Below are 18,308 nucleotides of genomic sequence, written 5' to 3' on the forward strand. Positions count from 1 at the left end.
GCTGGCCTTGTAGATACGTAGGTTTGGAGACTATAGTTCTGAATTGCGACGACATTTCTGGGTTATATTCTCACTAGGAAGCTTCGATACTTTAAGGAAACTTGCTTTGGTAAATCGGATTTAAGCTACTGGTTCACCAGGTGATGCTTCTTGGTTCTACAGCTGACCTTGCAGATAAGTAGGCTTAGAGACTACAGTTCTTAATTGCGACGAAATTTCTGGGTTATATTCTCACTAGGAAGCCTCGAGAGTATAAGTAAACTTGCTTTGGTGCATCGGATTTAAGCTACTGGTTCACCATGTGATGCTTCTTGGTTCCACAGCTCACTTTACAGATAAAGAGGCTTGGACACTAAAGTTCTGAGTTGTGACGAATTCTCTATATTAAATTCTCACTAGGAATATTCGACAGTTACTGTAAACTTGCTTTGGTGCATCGGATTCAAGCTACTGGTCCACCAGGTGATGCTCCACAGTTCCACTGCTGACCTCGCAGATAAGTAATCTTGGAGACTACAGTTCTGTATTGCAACGAAATTTCTGGGTTATATTCTCACTAGGAAGCTTTGAGAGCTACAGTAAACTTGCTTTATCTCATCGGATTTGACCTACTGGTCAACCAGGTGATGCTCCATCGTCCCACTGCTGACCATTTAGATAAGTAGGCTTGGAGAATAAAGTTCTGAACTGCGACGAAATTTCTGTGTTGTATTCTCACTAGGCAGCGTTTGGAGGTACAGTAAACTTGCTTTGCTGCATCGGATTCAAGCTACTGCTCCACCAGGTGATGCTTTATGGTTCCACTGCTGAAATTTCTTGGCTACATTCTCACTAGGAAGGTTCGAGAGTTACGGTAAACTTGCTTTAGTACATCTGATTGAACCTAATGGTCCACCAGGTGATGCTCCATGGTTCCACTGCTTACCTTGAAGATAAGTTGGCTTGGAGACCAAAGTTCTGAATTGCGACGTTATATCTGGGTTATATTCTCACTAGGAAGCTTCGAGAGATACAGTAAACGTGGTTTGGTGCATCGGACTGAAGCTACTGGTCCACCTGGTGCTGCTCCATGGTTCCACTGCTGACCTTGGAGATAAGAAGTCTAGGAGACAAAGTTTCAGAATTGCGACGCAATTTCTGGGTTGTATACTCACTTGGAACTTTCGAGAGTTACAGTAAACTTGATTTGGTGCTTCGGATTCGAGCTACTGGTCCACCAGGTGATGCTCCATGGTTCCACTACTGAAATTGCAGATAAGTAGGCTTGGAGACTAGAGCTCTGTATTGCGCCGAAATTTCTGGGTTCCACTCTCACTAGGAAGATTCGAGAGTTACAGTAAACTTGGTTTGGTGCATCGAATTTAACCTACTGGTCCACCAGGTGATGCTCCATGGTTCCACTGTTGACCTTGCTAATAAGTAGTATTGAAGCCAAAAGTTTTGAATTGTTACGAAATTACTGGGTTATATACTGAGTAGGAAGCTTCGAGAGTTACAGTGAACGTGCTTTGTGCATCGTATTCAAGCTAATGGTCCGCCAGATGACGCCTTAAGTTACTACTACTGACCTTGCAGATAAGTAGGCTTGAAGACCAAAGTTCTGAATTGCGACGAAGGGTCTGCGTTACATTCTCACTAGGAAGCTTCGAGAGTTACAGTAAATGTGCTTTGGTGCATCGGATTGAAGGTACTGGTCCACCAGGTGATGCTCGATGGATCCACTGCTGACCTTGCAGATAAATAGGCTTGGAGACTAAAGTTCTGAATTGCGACGTTATTTCTGGGTTATATTCTCACTAGGAAGCTTCGGGAGATACAGTAAACGTGCTTTGGTGCATCGGATTTAAGCTACTGGTCCACCAGGTGATGCTCGATGGATCCACTGCTGACCTTGCAGATAAGATGGCTTGGAGACAAAAGTTCTGAATTGCGACGATATTTGTGTGTTGTATTCAAAGTAGGAGGCTTCGAGAGGTACAGTAAACTTGCTTTGGAGCATCGGATTGAAGTTACTGCTCCACCAGGTTATGCTTCGTGGTTCCTCTTTTGAAATTGTAGATAAGTAAGCGTGTGGACCAAAGTTCTAAATTGCGACGAAATTTCTAGGTTACATTCTCACTAGAAAGCTTCGAGAGTTACAGTAAATTTGCTTTGGTGCATCTGATTGAACCTACTTGTCCACCAGGTGATGCTCCATGGTTCCACTGTTGACCTTGCCGATAAGTAAGCTTGCACACTACAATTCTGAATTGCGACATTATTTCTGGGTTATATTCTCACTAGGAAGCTTCGAGAGATACAGTAGACGTGCTTTCGTGCATCGGATTTAAGCTACTGGTCCACCTGGTGCTGCTCCATGATTCCACTGCAGACCTTGTAAATAAGTGTGCATGGAGACTAAAGTTCAGATTTGTAACGAAATGTCTAGGTTACGTTCTCACTAGAAAGCTTCGAGAGTTGCAATAAACGTGCTTTGGTGCAACGGATTTAAGCTACTCTTCCGCTAGGTGATTCTCCCTCGTTCCTCTGCTGACCTTGCAGATAAATAGGCTCGGAGACAAAAGTTCTGAATTGCGACGAAATTTCTGGGTTACATTATCACTAGGAAGCTTCGACAATTACAGTTAACTTGCTTTGGTGCATCGGATTCAAGCTACTGGTCCACCAGGTAATGCTCCATGGTTCCACTGCTGACCTTGAAGATAAGTAGGCTTGGAGACTAAAGTTCGGAATTGCGATGTTAATTCTGGGTTATATTCTCACTAGGAATGTTCGAGACATAGAGTAAACGTGCTTTGGTGCATCGGATTTAAGCTACTGGTCCACCAGGTGATGCTTCATGGTTCCTGTGCTGAAATTGCAGATAAGTGAGCTTGTGGACTAAAGTTCTGTGTTGCGACGTAATTTCTTTGTTACATTCTCACTAGGAAGCTCCGAGAGTTGCAATAAACTTGCTTTGGTGCATCGGATTTAAGCTAGTCCTCCGGCAGGTGATGCTCCATCGTTCCTCTGCTGACCTTGCAGATAAATAGGCTCGGAGACGGAAATTCTGAATTGCGAGGAAATTTCTGTGTTACATTATCACTAGCAAGCTTCGAGAGTTACAGTAAACATTCTTTGGTGTATCGGACTTAAGCTACTGGTCCTCCAGGTGATTCTCCATAGTTCCGATGCTGACCTTGCAAATAAGTAGTATTGAAGACAAAACTTTTGAATTGTTACGAAATTACTGGATTATATACTGACTAGGAAGCTTCGAGAGTTACAGTGAACGTGCTTTGTGCATCGTATTCAAGCTAATGGTCCGCCAGGTGACGCCTTAAGTTTCCACTACTGACCTTGCAGATAAGTAGGCTTGAAGACCAAAGTTCTGAATTGCGACGAAGGGTCTGCGTTACTTTCACTCTAGGAAGCTTCGAGAGTTACAGTGAATGTGCTTTGGTGCATCGGATTGAAGCTACTGGTCCACAAGGTGATGCTCGATGGATCCACTGCCGACCTTGCAGATAAGTAGGCTTGGAGACAAAAGTTCTGAATTGCGACGTCATTTCTGGGTTATATTCTCACTAGGAAGCTTCGGGAGATACAGTAAACGTGCTTTGGTGCATCGGATTTAACCTACTGGTCCACCTGGTGCTGCTCCATGGTTCGACTGTTGACCTTGCAGATAAGTAGGCTTGGAGACAAAAGTTCTGAATTGCTACAAAATTTCTGGGTTGTATTCGCACTTGGAAGTTTCGAGAGTTACAGTAAACTTGATTTGGTGCATCGGATTTAAGCTACTGGCCTACCAGGTGATGCTCTATGGTTTTATTGCTGACCTAGCAGATAAGTAGGCTTGGAGACCAAAGTTGTGAATTGCGACGAAGCTTCGGGGTAACATTCTCACTAGGAAGCTTCGAGAGTTACAGTAAACGGGCTTTGGTGCATCGGATTTAAGCTACTTGTCCACCAGGTGATGCTCCATGAATCCACTGCTGACCTTGCAGATAAGTAGGCTTTTAGACTAAGGTTCTGAATTGCGACGATATTTCTTTGTTGTATTCAAACTAGGAGGCTTCGAGAGTTACATTAAACTTGCTTTGCTGCATCGGATTCAAGCTACTTGTCAACCAGGTTATGCTATATTGTTCCGATGCTGAAATTGCAAAGAAGTAGGCTTGGAGACTAAAGTTCTGAATTGCGACAAACTTTCTCGCTTGTATTCTTATTAGGATGCTTCGAAAGTTACAGTCAACTTGCTTTGGTGCATTTGATTATAGCTACTGGTCCACCAGGTAATGTTCCATGGTTCTACTGCTGACCTTGCATATAATTAGGCATGAAGATTAAAGTTCTAAATTGCGATGAGATTTCTGTATTGTGATCAAACTAGGGAGCTTCGAGAGTTACAGTAAACTTGCTTTTGTGCATCGGATGTAAGCTACTGGTTGATCAGGCTATGCTCCATGGTTCCGATGCTGACCTTGCAAATAAGTAGTATTGAAGACAAAAGTTTTGAATTGTTACGAAATTACTGGATTATATACTGACTAGGAAGCTTCGAGAGTTACAGTGAACGTGCTTTGTGCATCGTATTCAAGCTAATGGTCCGCCAGGTGACGCCTTAAGTTTCCACTACTGACCTTGCAGATAAGTAGGCTTGAAGACCATAGTTCTGAATTGCGACGAAGGGTCTGCGTTACATTCTCACTAGGAAGCTTCGAGAGTTACAGTGAATGTGCTTTGGTGCATCTGATTGAAGCTACTGGTCCACCAGGTGATGCTCGATGGATCCACTGCTGACCTTGCAGATAATTATTCTTGGAGACTCAAATTCTGAATTGCGACGTTATTTCTGGGTTATATTCTCACTAGGAAGTTTCGGGAGATACAGTAAACGTGCTTTGGTGCATCGGATTCAAGCTACTGGTCTACCAGGTAATGCTCGATGGATCCACTGCTGACCTTGCAGATAATTAGGCTTGGAGACTAAAGTTCTGAATTGCGACGATATTTCTGGGTTACTTTCTCACTAGGAAGCTTCTAGAGCTACATTAAACTTGCTTTGGTGCATCGGATTCAAGCTACTGGTTCATCAGGTATTGTCCGATTGATCCACAGCTGACCTTGCCGATAAGATTACTTGGAGACAAAAGTTCTGAATTGCGACGATATTTCTGTGTTGTATTCAAACTACGAGGCTTCGAGAGTTACAGTAAACTTTTTTCGTCCATCGGATTGAAGTTACTGCTCCACCAGGTTATGCTTCATGGTTCCTCTGCTGAAATTGTAGATAAGTAAGCTTGTGGACCAAAGTTCTGAATTGCGACAAAATTTCTAGGTTACATTCTCACTAGAAAGCTTCGAGAGTTACAGTAAATTTGCTTTGGTGCATCTGATTGAACCTACATGTCCACCAGTTAATGCTCCATGGTTCCACTGTTGACCTTGAAGATAAGTAAGCTTGCACACTAAAATTCTGAATTGCGACATTATTTCTGGGTTATATTCTCACTAGGAAGCTTCGAGAGATACAGTAGACGTGCTTTCGTGCATCGGATTTAAGCTACTGGTCCACCTGGTGCCGCTCCATGATTCCACTGCAAACCTTGTAAATAAGTATGCTTGGAGACTAAAGTTCTGAATTGTGATGAAATTTCTGGGTTACATTATCACTAGGAAGCTTCGACAATTACAGTTAACTTGCTTTGGTGCATCGGATTCAAGCTATTGGTCCACCAGGTGATGCTCCATGGTTCCTGCGCTGAACTTGCAGATAAGTAGGCTTGGAGACTAAAGTTCTGAATTGCGACGAAATTCCTGGGTTTTATTCTCACTAGGAATCTTCGAGAGCGACACTAAACTTGCTTGATTACATTGCGTTTAACCTACTGGTCAACCAGGTGATGCTCCATCGTTCCACTGCTGACCTTGCAGATGAAAGGTGTTGGAGACAAAAGTTCTGAATTACAACGATATTACTGGGTTACATTCTCACTAGGAAGCTTCTAGAGCTACTTTAAAATTGCTTTGGTGCTTCGGATTCAAGCTACATGTTCACCTGGAATTGCTCGATGGATCCACTGCTGACCTTGCAGATAAGAAGGCTTGGAGGCAAAAGTTCTGAATTGCGACGAAATTTCTTGGTTGTTTTCTCACTTGGAAGTTTCGAGAGTTACAGTATACCTAATTTGGTGCATCGGATTTAACCTACTGTCCGCCAGGTGATGCTCCATGATATTACTGCTGTCCTTGCAGATAAGTAGTCTTGGAGACCAAAGTTCTGAATTGCGACCAAGCTTCGGGGATACATTCTCACTAGGAAGCTTCGAGAGTGACAGTAAACGGGGTTTGGTGCATCGGATTTAAGCTACTGGTCCACCAGGTGATGCTTCATGGTTCCTCTGCTGAAATTGCAGATAAGTGAGCTTGTGGACTAAAGTTCTGTGTTGCGACGTAATTTCTTTGTTACATTCTCACTAGGAAGCTCCGAGAGTTGCAATAAACTTGCTTTGGTGCATCGGATTTAAGCTACTCCTCCGGCAGGTGATGCTCCATCGTTCCTCTGCTGACCTTGCAGATAAATAGGCTCGGAGAAGGAAATTCTGAATTGCGAGGAAATTTCTGTGTTACATTATCACCAGCAAGCTTCGAGAGTTACAGTAAACATTCTTTCGTTTATCGGACTTAAGCTACTGGTCCTCCAGGTGATTCTCCATGGTTCCACTGCTGTCCTTGCAAATAAGAAGGCTTGGAGACCAAAGTTTTGAATTGAAACGAAATTTCTGGGTTACATTCTCACTAGGAAGCTTCTAGAGCTACATTAAAATTGCTTTGGTACATCCGATTCAAGCTACTGGTTCACCAGGAATTGCTCGATGGGTCCACTGCTGACCTTGCAGATAAGTAGGCTTGGAGACTAAAGTTCTGAATTGCGACGATATTTCTGGGTTACTTTCTCACTAGGAAGCTTCTAGAGCTACATTAAATTTGCTTTGGTGCATCGGATTCAAGCTACTGGTTCATCAGGTATTGTCCGATTGATCCACAGCTGACCTTGCCGATAAGATGGCTTGGAGACAAAAGTTCTGAATTGCGACGATATTTCTGTGTTGTATTCAAACTACGAGGCTTCGAGAGTTACAGTAAACTTTTGTCGTCCATCGGATTGAAGTTACTGCTCCACCAGGTTATGCTTCATGGTTCCTCTGCTGAAATTGTAGATAAGTAAGCTTGTGGACCAAAGTTCTGAATTGCGACAAAATTTCTAGGTTACATTCTCACTAGAAAGCTTCGAGAGTTACAGTAAATTTGCTTTGGTGCATCTGATTGAACCTACTTGTCCATCAGGTGATGCTCCATGGTTCCACTGTTGACCTTGAAGATAAGTACGCTTGCACACTAAAATTCTGAATTGCGACATTATTTCTGGGTTATATTCTCACTAGGAAGCTTCGAGAGATACAGTAGACGTGCTTTCGTGCATCGGATTTAAGCTACTGGTCCACCTGGTGCCGCTCCATGATTCCACTGCAAACCTTGTAAATAAGTATGCTTGGAGACTAAAGTTCAGAATTGTAACGAAATGTCTGGGTTACATTCTCACTAGAAAGCTTCGAGGGTTTCAATAAACGTGCTTTGGTGCATCGGATATAAGCTACTCTTCCGCTAGGTGATTCTCCATCGTTCATCTGCTGACCTTGCAGATAAATAGGCTCGGAGCAAAAGTTCTAAATTGTGATGAAATTTCTGGGTTACATTATCACTAGGAAGCTTCGACAATTACAGTTAACTTGCTTTGGTGCATCGGATTCAAGCTATTGGTCCACCAGGTGATGCTCCATTGTTCCTGCGCTGAACTTGCAGATAAGTAGGCTTGGAGACTAAAGTTCTGAAATGCGACGAAATTCCTGGGTTGTATTCTCACTAGGAATCTTCGAGAGCGACACTAAACTTGCTTGATTACATTGCGTTTAACCTACTGGTCAACCAGGTGATGCTCCATCGTTCCACTGCTGACCTTGCAGATGAAAGGTCTTGGAGACAAAAGTTCTGAATTACAACGATATTACTGGGTTACATTCTCACTAGGAAGCTTCTAGAGCTACTTTAAAATTGCTTTGGTGCTTCGGATTCAAGCTACATGTTCACCAGGAATTGCTCGATGGATCCACTGCTGACCTTGCAGATAAGAAGGCTTGGAGGCAAAAGTTCTGAATTGCGACGAAATTTCTTGGTTGTATTCTCACTTGGAAGTTTCGAGAGTTACAGTATACCTAATTTGGTGCATTGGATTTAACCTACTGTCCGCCAGGTGATGCTTCATGGTTCCTCTGCTGAAATTGCAGATAAGTGAGCTTGTGGACTAAAGTTCTGTGTTGCGACGTAATTTCTTTGTTACATTCTCACTAGGAAGCTCCGAGAGTTGCAATAAACATGCTTTGGTGCATCGGATTTAAGCTACTCCTCCGGCAGGTGATGCTCCATCGTTCCTCTGCTGACCTTGCAGATAAATAGGCTCGGAGAAGGAAATTCTGAATTGCGAGGAAATTTCTGTGTTACATTATCACCAGCAAGCTTCGAGAGTTACAGTAAACATTCTTTCGTTTATCGGACTTAAGCTACTGGTCCTCCAGGTGATTCTGCATGGTTCCACTGCTGTCCTTGCAAATAAGAAGGCTTGGAGACCAAAGTTTTGAATTGAAACGAAATTTCTGGGTTACATTCTCACTAGGAAGCTTCTAGAGCTACATTAAAATTGCTTTGGTACATCCGATTCAAGCTACTGGTTCACCAGGAATTGCTCGATGGGTCCACTGCTGACCTTGCAGATAAGAAGGCTTGGAGACAAAAGTTCTGAATTGCGACGTTATTTCTGTGTTGTATTCCAACTAGGAAGCTTCCAGAGTTACATTAAACTTGCTTTGGTGCATCTGATTGGACCTACTGGTCCACCAGGTGATGCTCCATGGTTCCACTGTTGACATTGAAGATAAATAGGCTTGGAGACTAAAGTTCTGAATTGCGACGTCATTTATTGGTTATATTCTCACTAGGAAGCTTCGGGAGATACAGTAAACGTGCTTTGGTGCATCGGATTTAACCTACTGGTCCACCTGGTGCTGCTCCATGGTTCGACTGTTGACCTTGCAGATAAGTAGGCTTGGAGACAAAAGTTATGAATTGCTACAAAATTTCTGGGTTGTATTCTCACTTGGAAGTTTCGAGAGTTACAGTAAACTTGATTTGGTGCATCGGATTTAAGCTACTGGCCTACCAGGTGATGCTCTATGGTTTTATTGCTGACCTATCAGATAAGTAGGCTTGGAGACCAAAGTTCTGAATTGCGACGAAGCTTCGGGGTAACATTCTCACTAGGAAGCTTCGAGAGTTACAGTAAACGGGCTTTGGTGCATCGGATTTAAGCTACTTGTCCACCAGGTGATGCTCCATGGATCCACTGCTGACCTTGCAGATAAGTAGGCTTTTAGACTAAAGTTCTGAATTGCGACGATATTTATTTGTTGTATTCAAACTAGGAAGCTTCGAGAGTTACATTGAACTTGCTTTGCTGCATCGGATTCAAGCTACTTGTCCACCAGGTTATGCTCCATTGTTCCGAGGCTGAAATTGCAAAGAAGTAGGCTTGGAGACTAAAGTTCTGAATTGCGACAAACTTTCTCGCTTGTATTCTTATTAGGATGCTTCGAAAGTTACAGTCAACTTGCTTTGGTGAATTTGATTATAGCTACTGGTCCACCAGGTAATGTTCCATGGTTCTACTGCTGACCTTGCATATAATTAGGCATGAAGATTAAAGTTCTAAATTGCGATGAGATTTCTGTATTGTGATCAAACTAGGAAGCTTCGAGAGTTACAGTAAACTTGCTTTTGTGCAACGGATCTAAGCTACTGGTTGATCAGACTATGCTCCATGGTTCCGATGCTGACCTTGCAAATAAGTAGTATTGAAGACAAAAGTTTTGAATTGTTACGAAATTACTGGATTATATACTGACTAGGAAGCTTCGAGAGTTACAGTGAACGTGCTTTGTGCATCGTATTCAAGCTAATGGTCCGCCAGGTGACGCCTTAAGTTTCCACTACTGACCTTGCAGATAAGTAGGCTTGAAGACCAAAGTTCTGAATTGCGACGAAGGGTCTGCGTTACATTCTCACTAGGAAGCTTCGAGAGTTACAGTGAATGTGCTTTGGTGCATCTGATTGAAGCTACTGGTCCACAAGGTGATGCTCGATGGATCCACTGCTGACCTTGCAGATAAGTAGGCTTGGAGACTCAAATTCTGAATTGCGACGTTATTTCTGGGTTATATTCTCACTAGGAAGTTTCGGGAGATACAGTAAACGTGCTTTGATGCATCGGATTTAAGCTACTGGTCCACCAGGTAATGCTCGATGGATCCACTGCTGACCTTGCAGATAATTAGGCTTGGAGACTAAAGTTCTGAATTGCGACGATATTTCTGGGTTACTTTCTCACTAGGAAGCTTCTAGAGCTACATTAAACTTGCTTTGGTGCATCGGATTCAAGCTACTGGTTCATCAGGTATTGTCCGATTGATCCACAGCTGACCTTGCCGATAAGATGGCTTGGAGACAAAAGTTCTGAATTGCGACGATATTTCTGTGTTGTATTCAAACTACGAGGCTTCGAGAGTTACAGTAAACTTTTGTCGTCCATCGGATTGAAGTTACTGCTCCACCAGGTTATGCTTCATGGTTCCTCTGCTGAAATTGTAGATAAGTAAGCTTGTGGACCAAAGTTCTGAATTGCGACAAAATTTCTAGGTTACATTCTCACTAGAAAGCTTCGAGAGTTACCGTAAATTTGCTTTGGTGCATCTGATTGAACCTACTTGTCCATCAGGTGATGCTCCATGGTTCCACTGTTGACCTTGAAGATAAGTAAGCTTGCACACTAAAATTCTGAATTGCGACATTATTTCTGGGTTATATTCTCACTAGGAAGCTTCGAGAGATACAGTAGACGTGCTTTCGTGCATCGGATTTAAGCTACTGGTCCACCTGGTGCCGCTCCATGATTCCACTGCAAACCTTGTAAATAAGTATGCTTGGAGACTAAAGTTCAGAATTGTAACGAAATGTCTGGGTTACATTCTCACTAGAAAGCTTCGAGGGTTTCAATAAACGTGCTTTGGTGCATCGGATATAAGCTACTCTTCCGCTAGGTGATTCTCCATCGTTCATCTGCTGACCTTGCAGATAAATAGGCTCGGAGCAAAAGTTCTAAATTGTGATGAAATTTCTGGGTTACATTATCACTAGGAAGCTTCGACAATTACAGTTAACTTGCTTTGGTGCATCGGATTCAAGCTATTGGTCCACCAGGTGATGCTCCATTGTTCCTGCGCTGAACTTGCAGATAAGTAGGCTTGGAGACTAAAGTTCTGAAATGCGACGAAATTCCTGGGTTGTATTCTCACTAGGAATCTTCGAGAGCGACACTAAACTTGCTTGATTACATTGCGTTTAACCTACTGGTCAACCAGGTGATGCTCCATCGTTCCACTGCTGACCTTGCAGATGAAAGGTCTTGGAGACAAAAGTTCTGAATTACAACGATATTACTGGGTTACATTCTCACTAGGAAGCTTCTAGAGCTACTTTAAAATTGCTTTGGTGCTTCGGATTCAAGCTACATGTTCACCAGGAATTGCTCGATGGATCCACTGCTGACCTTGCAGATAAGAAGGCTTGGAGGCAAAAGTTCTGAATTGCGACGAAATTTCTTGGTTGTATTCTCACTTGGAAGTTTCGAGAGTTACAGTATACCTAATTTGGTGCATTGGATTTAACCTACTGTCCGCCAGGTGATGCTTCATGGTTCCTCTGCTGAAATTGCAGATAAGTGAGCTTGTGGACTAAAGTTCTGTGTTGCGACGTAATTTCTTTGTTACATTCTCTCTAGGAAGCTCCGAGAGTTGCAATAAACTTGCTTTGGTGCATCGGATTTAAGCTACTCCTCCGGCAGGTGATGCTCCATCGTTCCTCTGCTGATCTTGCAGATAAATAGGCTCGGAGAAGGAAATTCTGAATTGCGAGGAAATTTCTGTGTTACATTATCACCAGCAAGCTTCGAGAGTTACAGTAAACATTCTTTCGTTTATCGGACTTAAGCTACTGGTGCTCCAGGTGATTCTCCATGGTTCCACTGCTGTCCTTGCAAATAAGAAGGCTTGGAGACCAAAGTTTTGAATTGAAACGAAATTTCTGGGTTACATTCTCACTAGGAAGCTTCTAGAGCTACATTAAAATTGCTTTGGTACATCCGATTCAAGCTACTGGTTCACCAGGAATTGCTCGATGGGTCCACTGCTGACCTTGCAGATAAGAAGGCTTGGAGACAAAAGTTCTGAATTGCGACGTTATTTCTGTGTTGTATTCCAACTAGGAAGCTTCCAGAGTTACATTAAACTTGATTTGGTGCATCTGATTGGACCTACTGGTCCACCAGGTGATGCTCCATGGTTCCACTGTTGACATTGAAGATAAATAGGCTTGGAGACTAAAGTTCTGAATTGCGACGTCATTTATTGGTTATATTCTCACTAGGAAGCTTCGGGAGATACAGTAAACGTGCTTTGGTGCATCGGATTTAACCTACTGGTCCACCTGGTGCTGCTCCATGGTTCGACTGTTGACCTTGCAGATAAGTAGGCTTGGAGACAAAAGTTATGAATTGCTACAAAATTTCTGGGTTGAATTCTCACTTGGAAGTTTCGAGAGTTACAGTAAACTTGATTTGGTGCATCGGATTTAAGCTACTGGCCTACCAGGTGATGCTCTATGGTTTTATTGCTGACCTAGCAGATAAGTAGGCTTGGAGACCAAAGTTCTGAATTGCGACGAAGCTTCGGGGTAACATTCTCACTAGGAAGCTTCGAGAGTTACAGTAAACGGGCTTTGGTGCATCGGATTTAAGCTACTTGTCCACCAGGTGATGCTCCATGGATCCACTGCTGACCTTGCAGATAAGTAGGCTTTTAGACTAAAGTTCTGAATTGCGACGATATTTATTTTTTGTATTCAAACTAGGAAGCTTCGAGAGTTACATTGAACTTGCTTTGCTGCATCGGATTCAAGCTACTTGTCCACCAGGTTATGCTCCATTGTTCCGAGGCTGAAATTGCTAAGAAGTAGGCTTGGAGACTAAAGTTCTGAATTGCGACAAACTTTCTCGCTTGTATTCTTATTAGGATGCTTCGAAAGTTACAGTCAACTTGCTTTGGTGCATTTGATTATAGCTACTGGTTTACCAGGTAATGTTCCATGGTTCTACTGCTGACCTTGCATATAATTAGGCATGAAGATTAAAGTTCTAAATTGCGATGAGATTTCTGTATTGTGATCAAACTAGGAAGCTACGAGAGTTACAGTAAACTTGCTTTTGTGCATCGGATCTAAGCTACTGGTTGATCAGGCTATGCTCCATGGTTCCGATGCTGACCTTGCAAATAAGTAGTATTGAAGACAAAAGTTTTGAATTGTTACGAAATTACTGGATTATATACTGACTAGGAAGCTTCGAGAGTTACAGTGAACGTGCTTTGTGCATCGTATTCAAGCTAATGGTCCGCCAGGTGACGCCTTAAGTTTCCACTACTGACCTTGCAGATAAGTAGGCTTGAAGACCAAAGTTCTGAATTGCGACGAAGGGTCTGCGTTACATTCTCACTAGGAAGCTTCGAGAGTTACAGTGAATGTGCTTTGGTGCATCTGATTGAAGCTACTGGTCCACAAGGTGATGCTCGATGGATCCACTGCTGACCTTGCAGATAAGTAGGCTTGGAGACTCAAATTCTGAATTGCGACGTTATTTCTGGGCTATATTCTCACTAGGAAGCTTTGGGAGATACAGTAAACGTGCTTTGGTGCATCGGATTTAAGCTACTGGTCCACCAGGTGATGCTTGATGGATCCACTGCTGACCTTGCAGATAATTAGGCTTGGAGACTAAAGTTCTGAATTACAACGATATTACTGGGTTACATTCTCACTAGGAAGCTTCTAGAGCTACTTTAAAATTGCTTTGGTGCTTCGGATTCAAGCTACATGTTCACCTGGAATTGCTCGATGGATCCACTGCTGACCTTGCAGATAAGAAGGCTTGGAGGCAAAAGTTCTGAATTGCGACGAAATTTCTTGGTTGTATTCTCATTCGGAAGTTTTGAGAGTTACAGTATACCTAATTTGGTGCATCGGATTTAACCTACTGTCCGCCAGGTGATGCTCCATGATATTACTGCTGACCTTGCAGATAAGTAGTCTTGGAGACCAAAGTTCTGAATTGCGACTAAGCTTCGGGGATACATTCTCACTAGGAAGCTTCGAGAGTGACAGTAAACGGGGTTTGGTGCATCGGATTTAAGCTACTGGTCCACCAGGTGATGCTTCATGGTTCCTCTGCTGAAATTGCAGATAAGTGAGCTTGTGGACTAAAGTTCTGTGTTGCGACGTAATTTCTTTGTTACATTCTCACTAGGAAGCTCCGAGAGTTGCAATAAACTTGCTTTGGTGCATCGGATTTAAGCTACTCCTCCGGCAGGTGATGCTCCATCGTTCCTCTGCTGACCTTGCAGATAAATAGGCTCGGAGAAGGAAATTCTGAATTGCGAGGAAATTTCTGTGTTACATTATCACCAGCAAGCTTCGAGAGTTACAGTAAACATTCTTTCGTTTATCGGACTTAAGCTACTGGTCCTCCAGGTGATTCTGCATGGTTCCACTGCTGTCCTTGCAAATAAGAAGGCTTGGAGACCAAAGTTTTGAATTGAAACGAAATTTCTGGGTTACATTCTCACTAGGAAGCTTCTAGAGCTACATTAAAATTGCTTTGGTACATCCGATTCAAGCTACTGGTTCACCAGGAATTGCTCGATGGGTCCACTGCTGACCTTGCAGATAAGTAGGCTTGGAGACAAAAGTTCTGAATTGCTACATAATTTCTGGGTTGTATTCTCACTTGGAAGTTTCGAGAGTTACAGTAAACTTGATTTGGTGCATCGGATTTAAGCTACTGGCCTACCAGGTGATGCTCTATGGTTTTATTGCTGACCTAGCAGATAAGTAGGCTTGGAGACCAAAGTTCTGAATTGCGACGAAGCTTCGGGGTAACATTCTCACTAGGAAGCTTCGAGAGTTACAGTAAACGGGCTTTGGTGCATCGGATTTAAGCTACTTGTCCACCAGGTGATGCTCCATGGATCCACTGCTGACCTTGCAGATAAGTAGGCTTTTAGACTAAAGTTCTGAATTGCGACGATATTTATTTGTTGTATTCAAAGTAGGAAGCTTCGAGAGTTACATTGAACTTGCTTTGCTGCATCGGATTCAAGCTACTTGTCCACCAGGTTATGCTCCATTGTTCCGAGGCTGAAATTGCTAAGAAGTAGGCTTGGAGACTAAAGTTCTGAATTGCGACAAACTTTCTCGCTTGTATTCTTATTAGGATGCTTCGAAAGTTACAGTCAACTTGCTTTGGTGCATTTGATTATAGCTACTGGTCCACCAGGTAATGTTCCATGGTTCTACTGCTGACCTTGCATATAATTAGGCATGAAGATTAAAGTTCTAAATTGCGATGAGATGTCTGTATTGTGATCAACCTAGGAAGCTTCGAGAGTTACAGTAAACTTTCTTTTGTGCATCGGATCTAAGCAACTGGTTGATCAGGCTATGCTCCATGGTTCCGATGCTGACCTTGCAAATAAGTAGTATTGAAGACAAAAGTTTTGAATTGTTACGAAATTACTGGATTATATACTGACTAGGAAGCTTCGAGAGTTACAGTGAACGTGCTTTGTGCATCGTATTCAAGCTAATGGTCCTCCAGGTGACGCCTTAAGTTTCCACTACTGACCTTGCAGATAAGTAGGCTTGAAGACCAACGTTCTGAATTGCGACGAAGGGTCTGCATTACATTCTCACTAGGAAGCTTCGAGAGTTACAGTGAATGTGCTTTGGTGCATCTGATTGAAGCTACTGGTCCACAAGGTGATGCTCGATGGATCCACTGCTGACCTTGCAGATAAGTAGGCTTGGAGACTCAAATTCTGAATTGCGACGTTATTTCTGGGCTATATTCTCACTAGGAAGCTTTGGGAGATACAGTAAACGTGCTTTGGTGCATCGGATTTAAGCTACTGGTCCACCAGGTGATGCTCGATGGATCCACTGCTGACCTTGCAGATAATTAGGCTTGGAGACTAAAGTTCTGAATTGCGACGATATTTCTGGGTTACTTTCTCACTAGGAAGCTTCTAGAGCTACATTAAACTTGCTTTGGTGCATCGGATTCAAGCTACTGGTTCATCAGGTATTGTCCGATTGATCCACAGCTGACCTTGCCGATAAGATGGCTTGGAGACAAAAGTTCTGAATTGCGACGATATTTCTGTGTTGTATTCAAACTACGAGGCTTCGAGAGCTACAGTAAACTTTTTTCGTCCATCGGATTGAAGTTACTGCTCCACCAGGTTATGCTTCATGGTTCCTCTGCTGAAATTGTAGATAAGTAAGCTTGTGGACCAAAGTTCTGAATTGCGACGAAATTTCTAGGTTACATTCTCACTAGAAAGCTTCGAGAGTTACAGTAAATTTACTTTGGTGGATCTGATTGAACCTACTTGTCCACCAGTTGATGCTCCATGGTTCCACTGTTGACCTTGAAAAAAAGTAAGCTTGCACACTAAAATTCTGAATTGCGACATTATTTCTAGGTTATATTCTCACTAGGAAGCTTCGAGAGATACAGTAGACGTGCTTTCGTGCATCGGATTTAAGCTACTGGTCCACCTGGTGCCGCTCCATGATTCCACTGCAAACCTTGTAAATAAGTATGCTTGGAGACTAAAGTTCAGATTTGTAACGAAATGTCTGGGTTACATTCTCACTAGAAAGCTTCGAGGGTTTCAATAAACGTGCTTTGGTGCATCGGATATAAGCTACTCTTCCGCTAGGTGATTCTCCATCGTTCCTCAGCTGACCTTGCAGATAAATAGGCTCGGAGACAAAATTTCTGAATTGTGATGAAATTTCTGGGTTACATTATCACTAGGAAGCTTCGACAATTACAGTTAACTTGCTTTGGTGCATCGGATTCAAGCTATTGGTCTACCAGGTGATGCTCCATGGTTCCTGCGCTGAACTTGCAGATAAGTAGGCTTGGAGACTAAAGTTCTGAATTGCGACGAAATTCCTGGGTTGTATTCTCACTAGGAATCTTCGAGAGCGACACTAAACTTGCTTGATTACATTGCGTTTAACCTACTGGTCAACCAGGTGATGCTCCATCGTTCCACTGCTGACCTTGCAGATGAAAGGTCTTGGAGACAAAAGTTCTGAATTACAACGATATTACTGGGTTACATTCTCACTAGGAAGCTTCTAGAGCTACTTTAAAATTGCTTTGGTGCTTCGGATTCAAGCTACATGTTCACCAGGAATTACTCGATGGATCCACTGCTGACCTTGCAGATAAGAAGGCTTGGAGGCAAAAGTTCTGAATTGCGACGAAATTTCTTGGTTGTATTCTCACTTGGAAGTTTCGAGAGTTACAGTATTCCTAATTTGGTGCATCGGATTTAACCTACTGTCCGCCAGGTGATGCTCCATGATATTACTGCTGACCTTGCAGATAAGTAGTTTTGGAGACCAAAGTTCTGAATTGCGACCAAGCTTCGGGGATACATTCTCACTAGGAAGCTTCGAGAGTGACAGTAAACGGGGTTTGGTGCATCGGATTTAAGCTACTGGTCCACCAGGTGATGCTTCATGGTTCCTCTGCTGAAATTGCAGATAAGTGAGCTTGTGGACTAAAGTTCTGTGTTGCGACGTAATTTCTTTGTTACATTCTCACTAGGAAGCTCCGAGAGTTGCAATAAACTTGCTTTGGTGCATCGGATTTAAGCTACTCCTCCGGCAAGTGATGCTCCATCGTTCCTCTGCTGACCTTGCAGATAAATAGGCTCGGAGAAGGAAATTCTGAATTGCGAGGAAATTTCTGTATTACATTATCACCAGCAAGCTTCGAGAGTTACAGTAAACATTCTTTCGTTTATCGGACTTAAGCTACTGGTCCTCCAGGTGATTCTCCATGGTTCGACTGTTGACCTTGCAGATAAGTAGGCTTGGAGACAAAAGTTCTGAATTGCGACAAAATATCTGGGTTGTATTATCACTTGGAAGTTTCGAGAGTTACAGTAAACTTGATTTGGTGCATCGGATTTAAGCTACTGGCCTACCAGGTGATGCTCTATGGTTTTATTGCTGACCTAGCAGATAAG

This window comes from Schistocerca gregaria, chromosome 3 (assembly GCF_023897955.1).
Source record: "Schistocerca gregaria isolate iqSchGreg1 chromosome 3, iqSchGreg1.2, whole genome shotgun sequence".
NCBI lineage: Eukaryota > Metazoa > Arthropoda > Insecta > Orthoptera > Acrididae > Schistocerca > Schistocerca gregaria.